The sequence below is a fragment of the Dermacentor silvarum genome, chromosome 7 (assembly GCF_013339745.2).
Source record: "Dermacentor silvarum isolate Dsil-2018 chromosome 7, BIME_Dsil_1.4, whole genome shotgun sequence".
NCBI classification, from domain to species: Eukaryota; Metazoa; Arthropoda; class Arachnida; order Ixodida; family Ixodidae; genus Dermacentor; species Dermacentor silvarum.
Genome location: NC_051160.1, coordinates 181,727,722 through 181,748,611, shown reverse-complemented (window position 1 = coordinate 181,748,611; position 20,890 = coordinate 181,727,722).

Sequence of the window (20,890 nt, the reverse complement as noted above, 5' to 3'; positions counted from 1 at the left end):
ATGCGCAAGTGCTGAGTGTACCAGCAGCAAATGGTGGAGTACCAGCTCGCCCGACCGGTCGACCGAGGATCCGTTCCACTCTGAGGCCACTGAAGCCTTCTTCCATGCAAGCGGACCATGCCTCACCGAAGCGCTGTCATTTCCGGCTGCCAAATCGACAGACGCATCAACGGCGGCACGCCTTAAAAGTAGCTGGAATGACTGGCGCCTCTTCAGTGGGAATGGAAGCACTGCAGCCGCCAACATGCTTCAAACACATTTTCGTTTTTGGATGCAGATCTTTATCGGATTCGCTGCGTGGGACAACCTGACCGGTGGGTGGGTGGCTAAACTTTATTGATTCACGAGAGAATCATGTGAGGGGGGGAGGGGAGAAAGGGAAGCAGGACGACGATGGGCCCTCAGGCCGCTCTAGACGGCCGGGCACATTTGTGCTTCGGCGACCCCTGTGGCCCAGCCCACTGTCCTAAGCTGTAAGTCCGGTTGACCGGTGCTGCCCATGCGCAAGTGCTGACTGTTCCGGCACAAAATGGTGGAGGTACCAGCTCGCCCGACCGGTTGACCGAGGACCCGTTTGACTGTGAGGCCACCGAAGCCTTCTTTCATGCAAGTGGACCATGTCTCACCGAAGCGCTGTCATTTCCGGCTGCTAAATCGACAGACGCATCAACGCCGGCACGCCTTAAAAGTTGCTGGAATGACTGGCGCCTTTCAGTGGGAATGGAAGCACTGCCGTCGCCAGCATGCTTCAAACACATTTTCGTTTTTGGATGCAGATCTTTATCGGATTCGCTGCGTGGGACAAACTGACCGGTGCTGCCATGCGCAAGTGCTGACTGTTCCGGCAGCAAATGGTGGAGGTACGAGCTCGCCCGACCGGTCGACCGAGGACCCGTTCCACTCTAAGGCCACCGAAGCCTTCTTCCATGCAAGCGGACCATGCCTCACCGAAGCGCTGTCATTTCCGGCTGCCAAATCGACAGACGCATCAACGGCGGCACGCCTTAAAAGTAGCTGGTATGACTGGCGCCTCTTCAGTGGGAATGGAAGCACTGCAGCCGCCAACATGCTTCAAACACATTTTCGTTTTTGGATGCAGATCTTTATCGGATTCGCTGCGTGGGACAACCTGACCGGTGGGTGGGTGGCTAAACTTTATTGATTCACGAGAGAATCATGTGAGGGTGGAGGGGAAAAAGGGAAGCAGGACGACGATGGGCCCTCAGGCCACTCTAGACGGCCGGGCACATTTGTGCTTCGGCGACCCCTGTGGCCCAGCCCACTGTCCTAAGCTGTAAGTCCGGTTGACCGGTGCTGCCCATGCGCAAGTGCTGACTGTTCCGGCACCAAATGGTGGAGGTACCAGCTCGCCCGACCGGTTGACCGAGGACCCGTTTGACTGTGAGGCCACCGAAGCCTTCTTTCATGCAAGTGGACCATGCCTCACCGAAGCGCTGTCATTTCCGGCTGCCAAATCGACAGACGCATCAACGCCGGCACGCCTTAAAAGTAGCTGGAATGACTGGCGCCTTTCAGTGGGAATGGAAGCACTGCCGTCACCAGCATGCTTCAAACACATTTTCGTTTTTGGATGCAGATCTTTATCGGATTCGCTGCGTGGGACAACCTGACCAGTGCTGCCCATGCGCAAGTGCTGACTGTTCCGGCAGCAAATGGTGGAGGTACCAGCTCGCCCGATCGGTCGACCGAGGACCCGTTCCACTGTGAGGCCACCGAAGCCATCTTTCATGCAAGCGGACCATGCCTCACCGAAGCGCTGTCACTTCCGGCTGCCAAATCGACAGACGGATCAGCGCCGGCACGCCTTAAAAGTAGGTGGAATGACTGGCGCCTTTTCAGTGTGAATGGAAGCACTGCAGCCGCCGACATGCTTCAAACACATTTTCGTTTTTGGATGCAGATCTTTATCGGATTCGCTGCGTGGGACAACCTGACCGGTGGGTGGGTGGCTAAACTTTATTGATTCACGAGAGAATCATGTGAGGGGGGGGGAGAAAGGGAAGCAGGACGACGATGGGCCCTCAGGCCGCTCTAGACGGCCGGGCACATTTGTGCTTCGGCGACCCCTGTGGCCCAGCCCACTGTCCTAAGCTGTAAGTCCGGTTGACCAGTGCTGCCCATGCGCAAGTGGTGACTGTTCCGGCACCAAATGGTGGAGGTACCAGCTCGCCCGACCGGTCGACCGAGGACCCGTTCCGCTCTGAGGCCACCGAAGCCTTCTTTCATGCAAGGAGACCATGCCTCACCGAAGCGCTGTCATTTCCGGCTGCTTAATCGACAGACGCATCAGCGCCGGCACGCCTTAAAAGTAGCTGGAATGACTGGAGCCTCTTCAGTGTGAATGGAAGCACTGCAGCCGCAACATGCTTCAAACACATTTTCGCTTTTGGATGCAGATCTTTATCGTATTCGCTGCGTGGGACAACCTGACCGGTGCTGCCCATGTGCTAGTGCTGACTGTTCCGGCAGCAAATGGTGGAGGTACCAGCTCGCCCGACCGGTCGACCGAGGACCCGTTCCACTGTGAGGCCACCGAAGCCATCTTTCATGCAAGTGGACCACGCCTCACCGAAGCGCTGTCACTTCCGGCTGCCAAATCGACAGACGCATCAACGCCGGCACGCCTTAAAAGTATGTGGAATGACTGGCGCCTTTTCAGTGTGAATGGAAGCACTGCAGCCGCCGACATGCTTCAAACACATTTTCGTTTTTGGATGCAAATCTTTATCGGATTCGCTGCGTGGGACAACTTGACCGGTGCTGCCCATGCGCAAGTGCTGAGTGTACCAGCAGCAAATGGTGGAGTACCAGCTCGCCCGACCGGTCGACCGAGGATCCGTTCCACTCTGAGGCCACTGAAGCCTTCTTCCATGCAAGCGGACCATGCCTCACCGAAGCGCTGTCATTTCCGGCTGCCAAATCGACAGACGCATCAACGGCGGCACGCCTTAAAAGTAGCTGGAATGACTGGCGCCTCTTCAGTGGGAATGGAAGCACTGCAGCCGCCAACATGCTTCAAACACATTTTCGTTTTTGGATGCAGATCTTTATCGGATTCGCTGCGTGGGACAACCTGACCGGTGGGTGGGTGGCTAAACTTTATTGATTCACGAGAGAATCATGTGAGGGGGGGAGGGGAGAAAGGGAAGCAGGACGACGATGGGCCCTCAGGCCGCTCTAGACGGCCGGGCACATTTGTGCTTCGGCGACCCCTGTGGCCCAGCCCACTGTCCTAAGCTGTAAGTCCGGTTGACCGGTGCTGCCCATGCGCAAGTGCTGACTGTTCCGGCACCAAATGGTGGAGGTACCAGCTCGCCCGACCGGTTGACCGAGGACCCGTTTGACTGTGAGGCCACCGAAGCCTTCTTTCATGCAAGTGGACCATGTCTCACCGAAGCGCTGTCATTTCCGGCTGCTAAATCGACAGACGCATCAACGCCGGCACGCCTTAAAAGTTGCTGGAATGACTGGCGCCTTTCAGTGGGAATGGAAGCACTGCCGTCGCCAGCATGCTTCAAACACATTTTCGTTTTTGGATGCAGATCTTTATCGGATTCGCTGCGTGGGACAACCTGACCGGTGCTGCCATGCGCAAGTGCTGACTGTTCCGGCAGCAAATGGTGGAGGTACGAGCTCGCCCGACCGGTCGACCGAATACCCGTTCCACTGTGAGGCCACCGAAGCCTTCTTCCATGCAAGCGGACCATGCCTCACCGAAACGCTGTCATTTCCGGCTGCCAAATCGACAGACGCATCAACGGCGGCACGCCTTAAAAGTAGCTGGAATGACTGGCGCCTCTTCAGTGGGAATGGAAGCACTGCAGCCGCCAACATGCGTCAAACACATTTTCGTTTTTGGATGCAGATATTTATCGGATTCGCTGCGTGGGACAACCTGACCGGTGCTGCCCATGCGCTAGTGCTGACTGTTCCGGCAGCAAATGGTGGAGGTACCAGCTCGCCCGACCGGTCGACCGAGGACCCGTTCCACTCTGAGGCCACCGAAGCCATCTTTCATGCAAGTGGACCACGCCTCACCGAAGCGCTGTCACTTCCGGCTGCCAAATCGACAGACGCATCAACGCCGGCACGCCTTAAAAGTATGTGGAATGACTGGCGCCTTTTCAGTGTGAATGGAAGCACTGCAGCCGCCGACATGCTTCAAACACATTTTCGTTTTTGGATGCAAATCTTTATCGGATTCGCTGCGTGGGACAACTTGACCGGTGCTGCCCATGCGCAAGTGCTGAGTGTACCAGCAGCAAATGGTGGAGTACCAGCTCGCCCGACCGGTCGACCGAGGATCCGTTCCACTCTGAGGCCACTGAAGCCTTCTTCCATGCAAGCGGACCATGCCTCACCGAAGCGCTGTCATTTCCGGCTGCCAAATCGACAGACGCATCAACGGCGGCACGCCTTAAAAGTAGCTGGAATGACTGGCGCCTCTTCAGTGGGAATGGAAGCACTGCAGCCGCCAACATGCTTCAAACACATTTTCGTTTTTGGATGCAGATCTTTATCGGATTCGCTGCGTGGGACAACCTGACCGGTGGGTGGGTGGCTAAACTTTATTGATTCACGAGAGAATCATGTGAGGGGGGAGGGGAGAAAGGGAAGCAGGACGACGATGGGCCCTCAGGCCGCTCTAGACGGCCGGGCACATTTGTGCTTCGGCGACCCCTGTGGCCCAGCCCACTGTCCTAAGCTGTAAGTCCGGTTGACCGGTGCTGCCCATGCGCAAGTGCTGACTGTTCCGGCACCAAATGGTGGAGGTACCAGCTCGCCCGACCGGTTGACCGAGGACCCGTTTGACTGTGAGGCCACCGAAGCCTTCTTTCATGCAAGTGGACCATGTCTCACCGAAGCGCTGTCATTTCCGGCTGCTAAATCGACAGACGCATCAACGCCGGCACGCCTTAAAAGTTGCTGGAATGACTGGCGCCTTTCAGTGGGAATGGAAGCACTGCCGTCGCCAGCATGCTTCAAACACATTTTCGTTTTTGGATGCAGATCTTTATCGGATTCGCTGCGTGGGACAACCTGACCGGTGCTGCCATGCGCAAGTGCTGACTGTTCCGGCAGCAAATGGTGGAGGTACGAGCTCGCCCGACCGGTCGACCGAATACCCGTTCCACTGTGAGGCCACCGAAGCCTTCTTCCATGCAAGCGGACCATGCCTCACCGAAACGCTGTCATTTCCGGCTGCCAAATCGACAGACGCATCAACGGCGGCACGCCTTAAAAGTAGCTGGAATGACTGGCGCCTCTTCAGTGGGAATGGAAGCACTGCAGCCGCCAACATGCGTCAAACACATTTTCGTTTTTGGATGCAGATATTTATCGGATTCGCTGCGTGGGACAACCTGACCGGTGCTGCCCATGCGCTAGTGCTGACTGTTCCGGCAGCAAATGGTGGAGGTACCAGCTCGCCCGACCGGTCGACCGAGGACCCGTTCCACTCTGAGGCCACCGAAGCCATCTTTCATGCAAGCGGACCACGCCTCACCGAAGCGCTGTCACTTCCGGCTACCAAATCGACAGACGCATCAACGCCGGCACGCCTTAAAAGTATGTGGAATGACTGGCGCCTTTTCAGTGTGAATGGAAGCACTGCAGCCGCCGACATGCTTCAAACACATTTTCGTTTTTGGATGCAAATCTTTATCGGATTCGCTGCGTGGGACAACTTGACCGGTGCTGCCCATGCGCAAGTGCTGAGTGTTCCGGCAGCAAATGGTGGAGGTACCAGCTCGCCCGACCGGTCGACCGAGGACCCGTTCCACTCTAAGGCCACCGAAGCCTTCTTCCATGCAAGCGGACCATGCCTCACCGAAGCGCTGTCATTTCCGGCTGCCAAATCGACAGACGCATCAACGGCGGCACGCCTTAAAAGTAGCTGGAATGACTGGCGCCTCTTCAGTGGGAATGGAAGCACTGCAGCCGCCAACATGCTTCAAACACATTTTCGTTTTTGGATGCAGATCTTTATCGGATTCGCTGCGTGGGACAACCTGACCGGTGGGTGGGTGGCTAAACTTTATTGATTCACGAGAGAATCATGTGAGGGGGGAGGGGAAAAAGGGAAGCAGGACGACGATGGGCCCTCAGGCCACTCTAGACGGCCGGGCACATTTGTGCTTCGGCGACCCCTGTGGCCCAGCCCACTGTCCTAAGCTGTAAGTCCGGTTGACCGGTGCTGCCCATGCGCAAGTGCTGACTGTTCCGGCACCAAATGGTGGAGGTACCAGCTCGCCCGACCGGTTGACCGAGGACCCGTTTGACTGTGAGGCCACCGAAGCCTTCTTTCATGCAAGTGGACCATGCCTCACCGAAGCGCTGTCATTTCCGGCTGCCAAATCGACAGACGCATCAACGCCGGCACGCCTTAAAAGTAGCTGGAATGACTGGCGCCTTTCAGTGGGAATGGAAGCACTGCCGTCACCAGCATGCTTCAAACACATTTTCGTTTTTGGATGCAGATCTTTATCGGATTCGCTGCGTGGGACAACCTGACCAGTGCTGCCCATGCGCAAGTGCTGACTGTTCCGGCAGCAAATGGTGGAGGTACCAGCTCGCCCGATCGGTCGACCGAGGACCCGTTCCACTGTGAGGCCACCGAAGCCATCTTTCATGCAAGCGGACCATGCCTCACCGAAGCGCTGTCACTTCCGGCTGCCAAATCGACAGACGGATCAGCGCCGGCACGCCTTAAAAGTAGGTGGAATGACTGGCGCCTTTTCAGTGTGAATGGAAGCACTGCAGCCGCCGACATGCTTCAAACACATTTTCGTTTTTGGATGCAGATCTTTATCGGATTCGCTGCGTGGGACAACCTGACCGGTGGGTGGGTGGCTAAACTTTATTGATTCACGAGAGAATCATGTGAGGGGGGGGAGAAAGGGAAGCAGGACGACGATGGGCCCTCAGGCCGCTCTAGACGGCCGGGCACATTTGTGCTTCGGCGACCCCTGTGGCCCAGCCCACTGTCCTAAGCTGTAAGTCCGGTTGACCAGTGCTGCCCATGCGCAAGTGGTGACTGTTCCGGCACCAAATGGTGGAGGTACCAGCTCGCCCGACCGGTCGACCGAGGACCCGTTCCGCTCTGAGGCCACCGAAGCCTTCTTTCATGCAAGGAGACCATGCCTCACCGAAGCGCTGTCATTTCCGGCTGCTTAATCGACAGACGCATCAGCGCCGGCACGCCTTAAAAGTAGCTGGAATGACTGGAGCCTTTTCAGTGTGAATGGAAGCACTGCAGCCGCCGACATGCTTCAAACACATTTTCGTTTTTGGATGCAGATCTTTATCGGATTCGCTGCGTGGGACAACTTGACCGGTGCTGCCCATGCGCAAGTGCTGAGTGTACCAGCAGCAAATGGTGGAGGTACCAGCTCGCCCGACCGGTCGACCGAGGATCCGTTCCACTCTGAGGCCACTGAAGCCTTCTTCCATGCAAGCGGACCATGCCTCACCGAAGCGCTGTCATTTCCGGCTGCCAAATCGACAGACGCATCAACGGCGGCACGCCTTAAAAGTAGCTGGAATGACTGGCGCCTCTTCAGTGGGAATGGAAGCACTGCAGCCGCCAACATGCTTCAAACACATTTTCGTTTTTGGATGCAGATCTTTATCGGATTCGCTGCGTGGGACAACCTGACCGGTGGGTGGGTGGCTAAACTTTATTGATTCACGAGAGAATCATGTGAGGGGGGAGGGGAAAAAGGGAAGCAGGACGACGATGGGCCCTCAGGCCACTCTAGACGGCCGGGCACATTTGTGCTTCGGCGACCCCTGTGGCCCAGCCCACTGTCCTAAGCTGTAAGTCCGGTTGACCGGTGCTGCCCATGCGCAAGTGCTGACTGTTCCGGCACCAAATGGTGGAGGTACCAGCTCGCCCGACCGGTTGACCGAGGACCCGTTTGACTGTGAGGCCACCGAAGCCTTCTTTCATGCAAGTGGACCATGCCTCACCGAAGCGCTGTCATTTCCGGCTGCCAAATCGACAGACGCATCAACGCCGGCACGCCTTAAAAGTAGCTGGAATGACTGGCGCCTTTCAGTGGGAATGGATGCACTGCAGTCAGCCAGCATGCTTCAAACACATTTTCGTTTTTGGATGCAGATCTTTATCGTATTCGCTGCGTGGGACAACCGGACCGGTGCAGCCCATGTGCTAGTGCTGACTGTTCCGGCAGCAAATGGTGGAGGTACCAGCTCGCCCGACCGGTCGACCGAGGACCCGTTCCACTGTGAGGCCACCGAAGCCATCTTTCATGCAAGTGGACCACGCCTCACCGAAGCGCTGTCACTTCCGGCTGCCAAATCGACAGACGCATCAACGCCGGCACGCCTTAAAAGTATGTGGAATGACTGGCGCCTTTTCAGTGTGAATGGAAGCACTGCAGCCGCCGACATGCTTCAAACACATTTTCGTTTTTGGATGCAAATCTTTATCGGATTCGCTGCGTGGGACAACTTGACCGGTGCTGCCCATGCGCAAGTGCTGAGTGTACCAGCAGCAAATGGTGGAGTACCAGCTCGCCCGACCGGTCGACCGAGGATCCGTTCCACTCTGAGGCCACTGAAGCCTTCTTCCATGCAAGCGGACCATGCCTCACCGAAGCGCTGTCATTTCCGGCTGCCAAATCGACAGACGCATCAACGGCGGCACGCCTTAAAAGTAGCTGGAATGACTGGCGCCTCTTCAGTGGGAATGGAAGCACTGCAGCCGCCAACATGCTTCAAACACATTTTCGTTTTTGGATGCAGATCTTTATCGGATTCGCTGCGTGGGACAACCTGACCGGTGGGTGGGTGGCTAAACTTTATTGATTCACGAGAGAATCATGTGAGGGGGGGAGGGGAGAAAGGGAAGCAGGACGACGATGGGCCCTCAGGCCGCTCTAGACGGCCGGGCACATTTGTGCTTCGGCGACCCCTGTGGCCCAGCCCACTGTCCTAAGCTGTAAGTCCGGTTGACCGGTGCTGCCCATGCGCAAGTGCTGACTGTTCCGGCACAAAATGGTGGAGGTACCAGCTCGCCCGACCGGTTGACCGAGGACCCGTTTGACTGTGAGGCCACCGAAGCCTTCTTTCATGCAAGTGGACCATGTCTCACCGAAGCGCTGTCATTTCCGGCTGCTAAATCGACAGACGCATCAACGCCGGCACGCCTTAAAAGTTGCTGGAATGACTGGCGCCTTTCAGTGGGAATGGAAGCACTGCCGTCGCCAGCATGCTTCAAACACATTTTCGTTTTTGGATGCAGATCTTTATCGGATTCGCTGCGTGGGACAACCTGACCGGTGCTGCCATGCGCAAGTGCTGACTGTTCCGGCAGCAAATGGTGGAGGTACGAGCTCGCCCGACCGGTCGACCGAATACCCGTTCCACTGTGAGGCCACCGAAGCCTTCTTCCATGCAAGCGGACCATGCCTCACCGAAACGCTGTCATTTCCGGCTGCCAAATCGACAGACGCATCAACGGCGGCACGCCTTAAAAGTAGCTGGAATGACTGGCGCCTCTTCAGTGGGAATGGAAGCACTGCAGCCGCCAACATGCGTCAAACACATTTTCGTTTTTGGATGCAGATATTTATCGGATTCGCTGCGTGGGACAACCTGACCGGTGCTGCCCATGCGCTAGTGCTGACTGTTCCGGCAGCAAATGGTGGAGGTACCAGCTCGCCCGACCGGTCGACCGAGGACCCGTTCCACTCTGAGGCCACCGAAGCCATCTTTCATGCAAGCGGACCACGCCTCACCGAAGCGCTGTCACTTCCGGCTACCAAATCGACAGACGCATCAACGCCGGCACGCCTTAAAAGTATGTGGAATGACTGGCGCCTTTTCAGTGTGAATGGAAGCACTGCAGCCGCCGACATGCTTCAAACACATTTTCGTTTTTGGATGCAAATCTTTATCGGATTCGCTGCGTGGGACAACTTGACCGGTGCTGCCCATGCGCAAGTGCTGAGTGTTCCGGCAGCAAATGGTGGAGGTACCAGCTCGCCCGACCGGTCGACCGAGGACCCGTTCCACTCTAAGGCCACCGAAGCCTTCTTCCATGCAAGCGGACCATGCCTCACCGAAGCGCTGTCATTTCCGGCTGCCAAATCGACAGACGCATCAACGGCGGCACGCCTTAAAAGTAGCTGGAATGACTGGCGCCTCTTCAGTGGGAATGGAAGCACTGCAGCCGCCAACATGCTTCAAACACATTTTCGTTTTTGGATGCAGATCTTTATCGGATTCGCTGCGTGGGACAACCTGACCGGTGGGTGGGTGGCTAAACTTTATTGATTCACGAGAGAATCATGTGAGGGGGGAGGGGAAAAAGGGAAGCAAGACGACGATGGGCCCTCAGGCCACTCTAGACGGCCGGGCACATTTGTGCTTCGGCGACCCCTGTGGCCCAGCCCACTGTCCTAAGCTGTAAGTCCGGTTGACCGGTGCTGCCCATGCGCAAGTGCTGACTGTTCCGGCACCAAATGGTGGAGGTACCAGCTCGCCCGACCGGTTGACCGAGGACCCGTTTGACTGTGAGGCCACCGAAGCCTTCTTTCATGCAAGTGGACCATGCCTCACCGAAGCGCTGTCATTTCCGGCTGCCAAATCGACAGACGCATCAACGCCGGCACGCCTTAAAAGTAGCTGGAATGACTGGCGCCTTTCAGTGGGAATGGAAGCACTGCCGTCACCAGCATGCTTCAAACACATTTTCGTTTTTGGATGCAGATCTTTATCGGATTCGCTGCGTGGGACAACCTGACCAGTGCTGCCCATGCGCAAGTGCTGACTGTTCCGGCAGCAAATGGTGGAGGTACCAGCTCGCCCGATCGGTCGACCGAGGACCCGTTCCACTGTGAGGCCACCGAAGCCATCTTTCATGCAAGCGGACCATGCCTCACCGAAGCGCTGTCACTTCCGGCTGCCAAATCGACAGACGGATCAGCGCCGGCACGCCTTAAAAGTAGGTGGAATGACTGGCGCCTTTTCAGTGTGAATGGAAGCACTGCAGCCGCCGACATGCTTCAAACACATTTTCGTTTTTGGATGCAGATCTTTATCGGATTCGCTGCGTGGGACAACCTGACCGGTGGGTGGGTGGCTAAACTTTATTGATTCACGAGAGAATCATGTGAGGGGGGGGGAGAAAGGGAAGCAGGACGACGATGGGCCCTCAGGCCGCTCTAGACGGCCGGGCACATTTGTGCTTCGGCGACCCCTGTGGCCCAGCCCACTGTCCTAAGCTGTAAGTCCGGTTGACCAGTGCTGCCCATGCGCAAGTGGTGACTGTTCCGGCACCAAATGGTGGAGGTACCAGCTCGCCCGACCGGTCGACCGAGGACCCGTTCCGCTCTGAGGCCACCGAAGCCTTCTTTCATGCAAGGAGACCATGCCTCACCGAAGCGCTGTCATTTCCGGCTGCTTAATCGACAGACGCATCAGCGCCGGCACGCCTTAAAAGTAGCTGGAATGACTGGAGCCTCTTCAGTGTGAATGGAAGCACTGCAGCCGGCAACATGCTTCAAACACATTTTCGCTTTTGGATGCAGATCTTTATCGTATTCGCTGCGTGGGACAACCGGACCGGTGCAGCCCATGTGCTAGTGCTGACTGTTCCGGCAGCAAATGGTGGAGGTACCAGCTCGCCCGACCGGTCGACCGAGGACCCGTTCCACTGTGAGGCCACCGAAGCCATCTTTCATGCAAGTGGACCACGCCTCACCGAAGCGCTGTCACTTCCGGCTGCCAAATCGACAGACGCATCAACGCCGGCACGCCTTAAAAGTATGTGGAATGACTGGCGCCTTTTCAGTGTGAATGGAAGCACTGCAGCCGCCGACATGCTTCAAACACATTTTCGTTTTTGGATGCAAATCTTTATCGGATTCGCTGCGTGGGACAACTTGACCGGTGCTGCCCATGCGCAAGTGCTGAGTGTACCAGCAGCAAATGGTGGAGTACCAGCTCGCCCGACCGGTCGACCGAGGATCCGTTCCACTCTGAGGCCACTGAAGCCTTCTTCCATGCAAGCGGACCATGCCTCACCGAAGCGCTGCATTTCCGGCTGCCAAATCGACAGACGCATCAACGGCGGCACGCCTTAAAAGTAGCTGGAATGACTGGCGCCTCTTCAGTGGGAATGGAAGCACTGCAGCCGCCAACATGCTTCAAACACATTTTCGTTTTTGGATGCAGATCTTTATCGGATTCGCTGCGTGGGACAACCTGACCGGTGGGTGGGTGGCTAAACTTTATTGATTCACGAGAGAATCATGTGAGGGGGGGAGGGGAGAAAGGGAAGCAGGACGACGATGGGCCCTCAGGCCGCTCTAGACGGCCGGGCACATTTGTGCTTCGGCGACCCCTGTGGCCCAGCCCACTGTCCTAAGCTGTAAGTCCGGTTGACCGGTGCTGCCCATGCGCAAGTGCTGACTGTTCCGGCACAAATTGGTGGAGGTACCAGCTCGCCCGACCGGTTGACCGAGGACCCGTTTGACTGTGAGGCCACCGAAGCCTTCTTTCATGCAAGTGGACCATGCCTCACCGAAGCGCTGTCATTTCCGGCTGCTAAATCGACAGACGCATCAACGCCGGCACGCCTTAAAAGTTGCTGGAATGACTGGCGCCTTTCAGTGGGAATGGAAGCACTGCCGTCGCCAGCATGCTTCAAACACATTTTCGTTTTTGGATGCAGATCTTTATCGGATTTGCTGCGTGGGACAACCTGACCGGTGCTGCCATGCGCAAGTGCTGACTGTTCCGGCAGCAAATGGTGGAGGTACGAGCTCGCCCGACCGGTCGACCGAAGACCCGTTCCACTGTGAGGCCACCGAAGCCTTCTTCCATGCAAGCGGACCATGCCTCACCGAAGCGCTGTCATTTCCGGCTGCCAAATCGACAGACGCATCAACGGCGGCACGCCTTAAAAGTAGCTGGAATGACTGGCGCCTCTTCAGTGGGAATGGAAGCACTGCAGCCGCCAACATGCGTCAAACACATTTTCGTTTTTGGATGCAGATATTTATCGGATTCGCTGCGTGGGACAACCTGACCAGTGCTGCCCATGCGCAAGTACTGACTGTTACGGCAGCAAATGGTGGAGGTACCAGCTCGCCCGACCGGTCGACCAAGGACCCGTTCCACTCTGAGGCCACCGAAGCCTTCTTCCATGCAAGCGGACCATGCCTCACCGAAGCGCTGTCATTTCCGGCTACCAAATCGACCGACGCATCAACGCCGGCACGCCTTAAAAGTATGTGGAATGACTGGCGCCTTTTCAGTGTGAATGGAAGCACTGCAGCCGCCGACATGTTTCAAACACATTTTCGTTTTTGGATGCAAATCTTTATCGGATTCGCTGCGTGGGACAACTTGACCGGTGCTGCCCATGCGCAAGTGCTGAGTGTTCCGGCAGCAAATGGTGGAGGTACCAGCTCGCCCGACCGGTCGACCGAGGACCCGTTCCACTCTAAGGCCACCGAAGCCTTCTTCCATGCAAGTGGACCATGCCTCACCGAAGCGCTGTCATTTCCGGCTGCCAAATCGACAGACGCATCAACGGCGGCACGCCTTAAAAGTAGCTGGAATGACTGGCGCCTCTTCAGTGGGAATGGAAGCACTGCAGCCGCCAACATGCTTCAAACACATTTTCGTTTTTGGATGCAGATCTTTATCGGATTCGCTGCGTGGGACAACCTGACCGGTGGGTGGGTGGCTAAACTTTATTGATTCACGAGAGAATCATGTGAGGGGGGAGGGGAAAAAGGGAAGCAGGACGACGATGGGCCCTCAGGCCACTCTAGACGGCCGGGCACATTTGTGCTTCGGCGACCCCTGTGGCCCAGCCCACTGTCCTAAGCTGTAAGTCCGGTTGACCGGTGCTGCCCATGCGCAAGTGCTGACTGTTCCGGCACCAAATGGTGGAGGTACCAGCTCGCCCGACCGGTTGACCGAGGACCCGTTTGACTGTGAGGCCACCGAAGCCTTCTTTCATGCAAGTGGACCATGCCTCACCGAAGCGCTGTCATTTCCGGCTGCCAAATCGACAGACGCATCAACGCCGGCACGCCTTAAAAGTAGCTGGAATGACTGGCGCCTTTCAGTGGGAATGGAAGCACTGCCGTCGCCAGCATGCTTCAAACACATTTTCGTTTTTGGATGCAGATCTTTATCGGATTCGCTGCGTGGGACAACCTGACCAGTGCTGCCCATGCGCAAGTGCTGACTGTTCCGGCAGCAAATGGTGGAGGTACGAGCTCGCCCGATCGGTCGACCGAGGACCCGTTCCACTGTGAGGCCACCGAAGCCATCTCTCATGCAAGCGGACCATGCCTCACCGAAGCGCTGTCACTTCCGGCTGCCAAATCGACGGACGCACCAACGCCGGCACGCCTTAAAAGTAGGTGGAATGACTGGCGCCTTTTCAGTGTGAATGGAAGCACTGCAGCCGCCGACATGCTTCAAACACATTTTCGTTTTGGATGCAGATCTTTATCGGATTCGCTGCGTGGGACAACCTGACCGGTGCTGCCCATGCGCAAGTGCTGACTGTTCCGGCAGCAAATGGTGGAGGTACCAGCTCGCCCGACCGGTCGACCAAGGACCCGTTCCACTCTGAGGCCACCGAAGCCTTCTTCCATGCAAGCGGACCATGCCTCACCGAAGCGCTGTCATTTCCGGCTGCCAAATCGACAGACGCATCAACGGCGGCACGCCTTAAAAGTAGCTGGAATGACTGGCGCCTCTTCAGTGGGAATGGAAGCACTGCAGCCGCCAACATGCTTCAAACACATTTTCGTTTTTGGATGCAGATCTTTATCGGATTCGCTGCGTGGGACAACCTGACCGGTGGGTGGGTGGCTAAACTTTATTGATTCACGAGAGAATCATGTGAGGGGGGGAGGGGAGAAAGGGAAGCAGGACGACGATGGGCCCTCAGGCCGCTCTAGACGGCCGGGCACATTTGTGCTTCGGCGACCCCTGTGGCCCAGCCCACTGTCCTAAGCTGTAAGTCCGGTTGACCGGTGCTGCCCATGCGCAAGTGCTGACTGTTCCGGCACCAAATGGTGGAGGTACCAGCTCGCCCGACCGGTTGACCGAGGACCCGTTTCGACTGTGAGGCCACCGAAGCCTTCTTTCATGCAAGTGGACCATGCCTCACCGAAGCGCTGTCATTTCCGGCTGCTAAATCGACAGACGCATCAACGCCGGCACGCCTTAAAAGTAGCTGGAATGACTGGCGCCTTTCAGTGGGAATGGAAGCACTGCCGTCGCCAGCATGCTTCAAACACATTTTCGTTTTTGGATGCAGATCTTTATCGTATTCGCTGCGTGGGACAACCTGACCGGTGGTGCCATGCGCAAGTGCTGACTGTTCCGGCAGCAAATGGTGGAGGTACCAGCTCGCCCGACCGGTCGACCGAGGACCCGTTCCACTGTGAGGCCACCGAAGCCTTCTTCCATGCAAGCGGACCATGCCTCACCGAAGCGCTGTCATTTCCGGCTGCCAAATCGACAGACGCATCAACGGCGGCACGCCTTAAAAGTAGCTGGAATGACTGGCGCCTCTTCAGTGGGAATGGAAGCACTGCAGCCGCCAACATGCGTCAAACACATTTTCGTTTTTGGATGCAGATATTTATCGGATTCGCTGCGTGGGACAACCTGACCAGTGCTGCCCATGCGCAAGTACTGACTGTTACGGCAGCAAATGGTGGAGGTACCAGCTCGCCCGACCGGTCGACCGAGGACCCGTTCCACTCTGAGGCCACCGAAGCCTTCTTCCATGCAAGCGGACCATGTCTCACCGAAGCGCTGTCATTTCCGGCTGCCAAATCGACAGACGCATCAACGCCGGCACGCCTTAAAAGTATGTGGAATGACTGGCGCCTTTTCAGTGTGAATGGAAGCACTGCAGCCGCCGACATGCTTCAAACACATTTTCGTTTTTGGATGCAAATCTTTATCGGATTCGCTGCGTGGGACAACTTGACCGGTGCTGCCCATGCGCAAGTGCTGAGTGTTCCGGCAGCAAATGGTGGAGGTACCAGCTCGCCCGACCGGTCGACCGAGGACCCGTTCCACTCTAAGGCCACCGAAGCCTTCTTCCATGCAAGTGGACCATGCCTCACCGAAGCGCTGTCATTTCCGGCTGCCAAATCGACAGACGCATCAACGGCGGCACGCCTTAAAAGTAGCTGGAATGACTGGCGCCTCTTCAGTGGGAATGGAAGCACTGCAGCCGCCAACATGCTTCAAACACATTTTCGTTTTTGGATGCAGATCTTTATCGGATTCGCTGCGTGGGACAACCTGACCGGTGGGTGGGTGGCTAAACTTTATTGATTCACGAGAGAATCATGTGAGGGGGGAGGGGAGAAAGGGAAGCAGGACGACGATGGGCCCTCAGGCCGCTCTAGACGGCCGGGCACATTTGTGCTTCGGCGACCCCTGTGGCCCAGCCCACTGTCCTAAGCTGTAAGTCCGGTTGACCGGTGCTGCCCATGCGCAAGTGCTGACTGTTCCGGCACCAAATGGTGGAGGTACCAGCTCGCCCGACCGGTTGACCGAGGACCCGTTTGACTGTGAGGCCACCGAAGCCTTCTTTCATGCAAGTGGACCATGCCTCACCGAAGCGCTGTCATTTCCGGCTGCCAAATCGACAGACGCATCAACGCCGGCACGCCTTAAAAGTAGCTGGAATGACTGGCGCCTTTCAGTGGGAATGGAAGCACTGCCGTCGCCAGCATGCTTCAAACACATTTTCGTTTTTGGATGCAGATCTTTATCGGATTCGCTGCGTGGGACAACCTGACCAGGTGCTGCCCATGCGCAAGTGCTGACTGTTCCGGCAGCAAATGGTGGAGGTACCAGCTCGCCCGACCGGTCGACCGAGGACCCGTTCCACTGTGAGGCCACCGAAGCCATCTTTCATGCAAGCGGACCATGCCTCACCGAAGCGCTGTCACTTCCGGCTGCCAAATCGACAGACGCATCAACGCCGGCACGCCTTAAAGTAGCTGGAATGACTGGCGCCCTTTCAGTGGGAATGGAAGCACTGCAGCCGCCAACATGCTTCAAACACATTTTCGTTTTTGGATGCAGATCTTTATCGGATTCGCTGCGTGGGACAACCTGACCGGTGCTGCCATGCGCAAGTACTGACTGTTCCGGCAGCAAATGGTGGAGGTACCGAGCTCGCCCGACCGGTCGACCGAAGGACCCGTTCCACTGTGAGGCCACCGAAGCCTTCTTCCATGCAAGCGGACCATGCCTCACCGAAGCGCTGTCATTTCCGGCTGCCAAATCGACAGACGCATCAACGGCGGCACGCCTTAAAAGTAGCTGGAATGACTGGCGCCTCTTCAGTGGGAATGGAAGCACTGCAGCCGCCAACATGCTTCAAACACATTTTCGTTTTTGGATGCAGATCTTTATCGGATTCGCTGCGTGGGACAACCTGACCGGTGGGTGGGTGGCTAAACTTTATTGATTCACGAGAGAATCATGTGAGGGGGGAGGGGAGAAAGGGAAGCAGGACGACGATGGGCCCTCAGGCCACTCTAGACGGCCGGGCACATTTGTGCTTCGGCGACCCCTGTGGCCCAGCCCACTGTCCTAAGCTGTAAGTCCGGTTGACCGGTGCTGCCCATGCGCAAGTGCTGACTGTTCCGGCACCAAATGGTGGAGGTACCAGCTCGCCCGACCGGTTGACCGAGGACCCGTTTGACTGTGAGGCCACCGAAGCCTTCTTTCATGCAAGTGGACCATGCCTCACCGAAGCGCTGTCATTTCCGGCTGCCAAATCGACAGACGCATCAACGCCGGCACGCCTTAAAAGTAGCTGGAATGACTGGCGCCTTTCAGTGGGAATGGAAGCACTGCCGTCGCCAGCATGCTTCAAACACATTTTCGTTTTTGGATGCAGATCTTTATCGGATTCGCTGCGTGGGACAACCTGACCAGTGCTGCCCATGCACAAGTGCTGACTGTTCCGGCAGCAAATGGTGGAGGTACCAGCTCGCCCGATCGGTCGACCGAGGACCCGTTCCACTGTGAGGCCACCGAAGCCATCTTTCATGCAAGCGGACCATGCCTCACCGAAGCGCTGTCACTTCCGGCTGCCAAATCGATAGACGCACCAACGCCGGCACGCCTGAAAGTAGGTGGAATGACTGGCGCCTTTACAGTGTGAATGGAAGCACTGCAGCCGCCGACATGCTTCAAACACATTTTCGTTTTGGATGCAGATCTTTATCGGATTCGCTGCGTGGGACAACCTGACCGGTGCTGCCCATGCGCAAGTGCTGACTGTTCCGGCAGCAAATGGTGGAGGTACCAGCTCGCCCGACCGGTCGAACGAAGGACCCGTTCCACTCTGAGGCCACCGAAGCCTTCTTCCATGCAAGCGGACCATGCCTCACCGAAGCGCTGTCATTTCCGGCTGCCAAATCGAATGACGCATCAACGGCGGCACGCCTTAAATGTAGCTGGAATGACTGGCGCCTCTTCAGTGGGAATGGAAGCACTGCAGCCGCCAACATGCTTCAAACACATTTTCGTTTTTGGATGCAGATCTTTATCGGATTCGCTCCGTGGGACAACCTGACCGGTGGGTGGGTGGCTAAACTTTATTGATTCACGAGAGAATCATGTGAGGGGGGGAGGGGAGAAAGGGAAGCAGGACGACGATGGGCCCTCAGGCCGCTCTAGACGGCCGGGCACATTTGTGCTTCGGCGACACCTGTGGCCCAGCCCACTGTCCTAAGCTGTAAGTCCGGTTTACCGGTGCTGCCCATGCGCAAGTACTGACTGTTCCGGCACCAAATGGTGGAGGTACCAGCTCGCCCGACCGGTCGACCGAGGACCCGTTCCGCTGTGACACCACCGAAGCCTTCTTTCATGCAAGCAGACCATGCCTCACCGAAGCGCTGTCATTTCCGGTTGCCAAATCGACAGACGCATCAACGCCGGCACGCCTTAAAAGTAGCTGCAATGACTGGAGCCTCTTCAGTGTGAATGGAAGCACTGCCGTCGCCAGCATGCTTCAAACACATTTTCGTTTTTGGATGCAGATCTTTATCGGATTCGCTGCGTGGGACAACCTGACCGGTGCTGCCCATGCGCTAGTGCTGACTGTTCCGGCAGCAAATGGTGGAGCTACCAGCTCGCCCGACCGGTCGACCGAGGACCCGTTCCACTGTGAGGCCACCGAAGCCATCTTTCATGCAAGCGGACCATGCCTCACCGAAGCGCTGTCATTTCCGGCTGCCAAATCGACAGACGCATCAACGCCGGCACGTCTTAAAGGTAGCTGGAATGACTGGCGCCCCTTCAGTGGGAATGGAAGCACTGCAGCCGCCAACATGCTTCAAACACATTTTCGTTTTTGGATGAAGATCTTTATCGGATTCGCTGCGTGGGACAACCTGACCGGTGCTGCCATGCGCAAGTACTGACTGTTCCGGCAGCAAATGATGGAGGTACGAGCTCGCCCGACCGGTCGACCGAAGACCCGTTCCACTGTGAGGCCACCGAAGCCTTCTTCCATGCAAGCGGACCATGCCTCACCGAAGCGCTGTCATTTCCGGTTGCCAAATCGACAGACGCATCAACGGCGGCACGCCTTAAAAGTAGCTGGAATGACTGGCGCCTCTTCAGTGGGAATGGAAGCACTGCAGCCGCCAACATGCTTCAAACACATTTTCGTTTTTGGATGCAGATCTTTATCGGATTCGCTGCGTGGGACAACCTGACCGGTGGGTGGGTGGCTAAACTTTATTGATTCACGAGAGAATCATGTGAGGGGGGAGGGGAGAAAGGGAAGCAGGACGACGATGGGCCCTCAGGCCACTCTAGACGGCCGGGCACATTTGTGCTTCGGCGACCCCTGTGGCCCAGCCCACTGTCCTAAGCTGTAAGTCCGGTTGACCGGTGCTGCCCATGCGCAAGTGCTGACTGTTCCGGCACCAAATGGTGGAGGTACCAGCTCGCCCGACCGGTTGACCGAGGACCCGTTTGACTGTGAGGCCACCGAAGCCTTCTTTCATGCAAGTGGACCATGCCTCACCGAAGCGCTGTCATTTCCGGCTGCCAAATCGACAGACGCATCAACGCCGGCACGCCTTAAAAGTAGCTGGAATGACTGGCGCCTTTCAGTGGGAATGGAAGCACTGCCGTCGCCAGCATGCTTCAAACACATTTTCGTTTTTGGATGCAGATCTTTATCGGATTCGCTGCGTGGGACAACCTGACCAGTGCTGCCCATGCACAAGTGCTGACTGTTCCGGCAGCAAATGGTGGAGGTACCAGCTCGCCCGATCGGTCGACCGAGGACCCGTTCCACTGTGAGGCCACCGAAGCCATCTTTCATGCAAGCGGACCATGCCTCACCGAAGCGCTGTCACTTCCGGCTGCCAAATCTATGGACGCACCAACGCCGGCACGCCTTAAAAGTAGGTGGAATGACTGGCGCCTTTTCAGTGTGAATGGAAGCACTGCAGCCGCCGACATGCTTCAAACACATTTTCGTTTTGGATGCAGATCTTTATCGGATTCGCTGCGTGGGACAACCTGACCGGTGCTGCCCATGCGCAAGTGCTGACTGTTCCGGCAGCAAATGGTGGAGGTACCAGCTCGCCCGACCGGTCGGCCAAGGACCCGTTCCACTCTGAGGCCACCGAAGCCTTCTTCCATGCAAGCGGACCATGCCTCACCGAAGCGCTGTCATTTCCGGCTGCCAAATCGAATGACGCATCAACGGCGGCACGCCTTAAATGTAGCTGGAATGACTGGCGCCTCTTCAGTGGGAATGGAAGCACTGCAGCCGCCAACATGCTTCAAACACATTTTCGTTTTTGGA